The sequence below is a fragment of the Octopus bimaculoides genome, chromosome 7 (genome assembly GCF_046866305.1).
Source record: "Octopus bimaculoides isolate indiv1 chromosome 7, ASM4686630v1, whole genome shotgun sequence".
Classification (NCBI taxonomy): domain Eukaryota; kingdom Metazoa; phylum Mollusca; class Cephalopoda; order Octopoda; family Octopodidae; genus Octopus; species Octopus bimaculoides.
Genome location: NC_142934.1, coordinates 27,129,041 through 27,135,146, shown reverse-complemented (window position 1 = coordinate 27,135,146; position 6,106 = coordinate 27,129,041). Strand labels below are relative to the sequence as shown.

Genomic DNA, 6,106 nt, shown 5'->3' with positions numbered 1-6,106 from the left:
CATGAATGCACGTATATATATATATGTGTGTGTGTGTCTCTGTATTTTCTCGAACTTACATTATTTATCACCTTCAACTATACTTCAAACATTACCTGGCCCCCACCCAAATAACAGCAATAAGAAGTAGAATAATTATAATAATAATAATAATAATAATAATAATAATAATAATAAGAAGAAGAAGAAGAAGAAGAAGAAGAAGAAGAAGAAGAAGAAGAAGAAGAAATAAACAAACATCATAAATGTGTGCGCGTGCGGAGATGCGGGGGAGTTCGATTGATTGTTAGCGCGCATTTGTTATTGCTGTTGTTGTTGTTGTTGTTGTTGTTGTAGTAATTGGTAGTGGTGTTGTTATTGGTGGTGGCGATGGTGATGCTGTTGTTGTTAGAGGTGGTGGCTGTGGTGATGAACGTCGATGATCAGTGATATTGGCATTGGTAAATTGTTAAGTAACAATAACAATGCCAATAACCAAAGACGCTCCAAACGTGATCCTCATGTCAGCTTGTTTCCACCCACCCCACTAGCAGTGTTATACAGACAATGGAACGATATTATCCGATATGACCATCCATCCTTGCTGGCATCTTTTTTTTTTTTCTTTTTGCGCGTTTAACTGTCGTGTGTGGTTTTCAAGGGAATTTAACTGCTACTTCTAGCAATCTTCATGCAACCACTTAGAAGCAACTTCCTGTTGATAATGTTGGTGATGGGAGCAGTGTCAATTGCGAAACAGTAGTAGTAGTAGTAGTAGTAGTAGTAGTAGTAGTAGTAGTAGTAGTAGTAGTAGTAGTAGTGGTGGTGGTGGTGGTGGTGGTAGTCGCACTGTTGTTGATTGGGATGATAATTGGAAAAAAAAAATGTTGCTGTCACTACCCCAGATCAGTCAGTACACAATCCTGAGCTGACCTATGACCAAAAGTGTTCCAACCGTGACCAGCCCATCTTTCTGTGTCGTCATGCAAGAAATGCATGGTTACTGCACTATCAAATGTTTACTTCTGGTAAGACGTCAGATATGGTGGTATGAGGGTGATTTGACTGGTATTTCTGGCGGGTCGAGCATTCTTAATTGTTAATAGTAACACTTAATTAGCTATTAATTAATTAATTAATTAGTTAACCCATCCTAATGCTTCCTCCTCCTCCGACACACACACACCCAATGACACGTCTCGATATCGTCTGTCACCGAAGGAACATTGTCTTTCTGTTAGAAATAGCAACCAAATCTCCCTTAAATCTCATACTACTATTTAAGAAGGTCAGGAATAATACACTGGATAAAGTATGTCGTAGAGAGCCATAAAAAGGTGAGATGGCTCCGGATTGAATTCTTTTGATTATAAGCCTGCTCAAACGGCGTTGGCTTAGGGCTAAGCAATACGGGAACCCCAACAATCATCTTACAAAATTTTAAAACATGTTAGAAGATCGATAGCTGTGATGATGATGATCATCATCATCGTGGTGGTGGTGGTGGTGGTGGTGGTGATGGTGAAATGTCGGGTGAGGCTGCTAATGGTTATGTGACTTGTCTCCTTCCATATCATTCATCAACGATTCGTGCGTATGTAACTGTGTTATGTCATCGTAAATAACATGATTCTTTTCTTCAGATCGAACGCAGAAACATGGGGTAGAAGAAGAAGAGACGAAACGAAATATGTTGAAAGACAGTTCGTCCGACATGCAGCTTACCTTCTCTCACGCACACAGCAGCAGCAACAACAACAACAACAATGATAACGATAGCGATGAAAAAGAAATATTTTTATTAGTAACGTAATCATAACAACAATAATAATATAATGATTTGATTTCATTGTCATAAGTTCATAATTTAGAAATATAGACTCAATGGAATCGATTTGAGGACATAAATAAAAGACAACAACGTCAGTGTATATTAGGTGAGGTTCGAACGCCGATTGGCGAGCGACCAAACTGAATGCAAAATATTTAGTTTGACGCTGTACCAATTGTCATTCCACTGCTCTTAAATGGTAATAGACCGATTTCCAAGGACCGCATAAACTCGATCCCTTGGAAAGATTACTGGGTAAAGACGACCGTAGTTGGAATTATAAAGGTTTCTCACTTTGGCTGAAAGTCACCAATATGTAACTGGGATACGGGGAGAGAGCTTGCTAGAAAGAATAAGGATATAAATCGAAGTAAATAAACACTTATTTGTTTTATCAATCACTGAATAGATGAAAACTAAAGATCGATCGCATCCAAATTTGAACTCAGAAAATAAGGAAGAATGACAATAAGAATTTCATTCATTAACAACTTATAATCACATTGACCACAATGTCACTCATTCAATTTTTTTAATATTTTTACTGATAGTGGTGGGTTGGAGGAGGTACGATTGATTTAGATAGACTCTAGTGTCTGTCTGTCTGGTTATTGTTATTTTTACCTTATCGACTCCCAGAAGATTAAAGGCAAAAGTCGAACCTCGTTGAGATTTGAACTCGGAAAGTCAACAACAACATTAGTATCTAGTAGTAAATAAACAAAGTTTAAAATTATTGGTTTATATGTTCCATGCTTCGTTTTGTTATGCATCTGTCTGTTGTGTTGGTTAAAATTTTGGCTGCTTTGACTCAGAAAACAACAGCTGTCGGCAGACAGTATAAACAAAGCCACAGAAATTAACCAACCTTGACAATCACATAATCAACACCACCCTCACCACCCTCACCACCACCACCGCCACCACTACCACCACCACTAGTAGTAGTAGTAGTAGTAGTAGTAGTAGTAGTAGTAGTAGTAGTAGTAGTAGAATGTCTTCGCATATCCCTGGATCATTCGCAGCAACAAGTGATCCAGAGAACACAAGGATTAATAATAAACGTTTGCAAACAAGAGCAGCTTTCACCATCCATCCATCGGCACATTAATATAATATCGATGATGGTGATGATGGTGGTGATTATGCGGATGATGATGATGATGATGCTAATGATAACGGTGATGAAATTGACGACAATGATGATAATGATGGGATTTTAACTATGGAAATCGCTATATTAATCTACATACAAGCATGCATATATATGTGTGTGTGTGTGTGTGTGTGTGTGTGTGTGTACACGCATAGTATAACAGTAAGAGAGAGCCATAAAAAAGGCAAGAAGGTCATGGATCAACGGAAGGAATGCCCTTGATCATAAGCCTATTCGAACAGCGTTCACCGAGGGCTAAAGGATGCAACAAGGACATGCGCGCGCGCGTGCGCGTGTGTGTGTGTGTGTGTGTGTGTGTGTGTGTGTGTGTATCCGACCACCTGTGGTTGTCGCAGTGAAGAGATGTCACTGTTGACAGATATAGAGAAGGTCTCTCGGAATGTGGCTATTGTATTATGCTATGTTTAACTCGAAGTTTTTGACAGTTTGCGTCTGTTTTATAAAAACGAAGGCGTTGAGATGCGGAGAACGGCAGCAATATTTTCGATACACAAGGACAACATTACATATATATTTGTGCGTGCGTGTGCGTGTGCGTGTGCGTGTGTGATTGCATTGTCATTTATTCTGTCATGCAATGTGATGTATATACTTGCAACCCCGTCTCCAAATCCCCGCTTCAGATATAAAAAGGGTGGATGAATAGAGAGCGATCCATTAAAAAAAAAAGACCCAAATAAATAAATAACACAATATCCACAAATTACGATCACGCACTAAACAACAACAATATCATCAATAATAATTAGTAGAAATAGTAATAATAAATAAATAAATAAATAAATAATAATGGTATTACACACACACACACCATTAAGGCTGTTTCGTTTCTCCCCACCAACAGCATTCTGCTACACCAGCTGACCTTTGCACGTGTGACCTTGCCAATGAAAACGAGGCACGAGACTCTACAAACGGTGACGTTTGCAATAATTACCTCTCTTGGAAACTATCCGAATTTTTAGCTGCACCTCCTCCCATTACATCTTTCACTTTCTATCTTTCTCTTCTTTCCCTTTTTCCTTCTTATTTACATTACACATATTACAATCTTTTTCTCGTTCCTCTCTCTCTCTCTCTTTCCTCCTCCATGGTACACATATTACAGTCTTCTTCTCCTCTCGTTCTTCCATCCTTCATACAACACATATCATCTCTTTCTCTTTCTTTTTCCTGCCACACTTCATAGATTACGACCCACTCCTCTCTCACACTGTCTTTCTCTCTCTCTCTCTCCCTCTCTCTCTCTCTCTCTCTCTCTTATACATTTTTATAACCGTCTTCTGCTTCATAGTTTATTTGTGTATCTATTTTCCTCGCTTTTTTTTTCTCTCATTCTCTCTTACTACATCTCCACGCTCAAATTTATTAAAACTCTCTCTCCCCACCCCCACCCACCCCCTCTCTCTCCCTCTCTCTCGCTCTCTCTCTCTCTCTCTCTCTCTCTCTCTCTCTCTCTCAGTGTTTTCTTCCACTCTGAATACTTTCTCTTTGCCCTTCATTCTTATAATCTCTATTTCTAATTCTCATAAATTGTTTATCATTTTATATGAGCGCGTACGAACATACATTTATGTGTTTGAGTGTGTGTATTGGTGTATGTTCTGATAAACTGATAAACAATTTAGGAGAATAACAAAGGAGAGTAAGAACGAATACGTAGAGATATATCACTGCGTATGTGTATCTATATACGTGTGTGTATCTGTGTGTGTGTATGTGTGCGCGTGTTCGCGCGCGCATTTTCACTATTACTATTGTCAAAGATACTCTTCCTATCTTGTTGCACACACTCTCTCTCACTCACTCACATACACAGGGACACACAAACGAAAGCGCGCACGCACACACACTTTTTAATCTAGCGTTATATATCTTCTCTATCAATATTTTCCTTTTTCTCATTCTTTTACATGCTTTCTCTAAGTTAGGAGTAGGAATTGGAAGAACCGGATAAAATATTTTGCGGTATTTAATTACGGTCTTTTATGTTCCGAGTTCAAAATCCTGGTGGGAGGCGGCGTTGATAAAATAAACGTACCAGTGACTTATTTCTAATTGCAATAAGATGTTCTTTATAATAGCGAATCGCAACGCAATTTCCACTGAACCAATAGTTATCTATCTATCTATCTATCTATCTATCTATCTATTAAAATTAATTTATGGAAGATGAAGAAAAAACAACAAGAAACTATTACTGTGAGTTTCAAGTGATTGACTTTTACTCATTCACCTCAGACGGAAGATCGATTATATGAAACTTAAAACTTAGAATAGTGGTTTCTTAAACTTCTTCAGCTTTAATGAAACTCTCTCTCTCTCTCTCTCTCTCTCTCTCCGTAAACACACACACATACACACACGCACATGCACCCGCACACACACACACACACATATAGTGCGAAACTTAGTAATACCATCTGGTTGATAACTGACGAAGAATTAGGTACCTTCTGCTTTTGTTTTCCGTCCATTTCTGCACTCAGTATACGTTTTTCCACTCGTCTGTGCATTCATTATACGTTTTGTTGCTTGTGTATATATATATATATATCGAAAGCGTATATTGTTATTTAATGCCCGAAATACGAGAGTAGAAAAACAGCCAACAACTGATGAAAGTTCGTTCTTTATGTTTGTTTTGTTTTCCATTTGTGTCTTTCGTTGTTCGAAAGAACAGTTCATGTTCCATGTACTCATGCTTCGTACTTTTTTGTTGTACCTGTTTCGTGACGTCCTCTGCCCACATATGCATATATATATATGTAGTGAAACTACCTATCGCCATTAGATACAAACTACTATCGCCATTACATACAATCTTCTCATTTAAATATAAATAAATGCGAGCGTAGTAGAGAACCCATTCCTTGTCCATCACGTGACTGATAATTATTCGAATCGGCAACTTCTTCGAACCTTTCCCGCCAGAACGCAAACTGACCAATCACGGCCCCTAATAAGGTCACGTGATAGAGTAAAATTCTAAAGGCATTTGGAGCCCTCTTAACGCTATATATAGATCAACTCATACCCAATAATTTGTCTCGGTCCAGTTTCTCTTTGAGAACTGTTCCGTGTACCACACGACAGCAGCAGCAGCCAGCGACCACTTC

At 38.5% G+C, this 6,106-nt stretch overlaps 1 protein-coding gene across 1 annotated transcript in view; it reads right to left on the bottom strand.

The window, feature by feature from the left end:
• The window catches only part of LOC106873181 (basic helix-loop-helix ARNT-like protein 1), a 788,348-nt gene extending 784,138 nt beyond the window's left edge, over positions 1-4,210 (bottom strand). Inside the window, exon 1 of the mRNA XM_089355050.1 lies at positions 3,799-4,210. The gene's annotated coding sequence lies outside the window, so the exon portion shown is untranslated. The remainder of the gene's footprint in view (positions 1-3,798) is intronic.
• Positions 4,211-6,106: the final 1,896 nt, after the last annotated feature.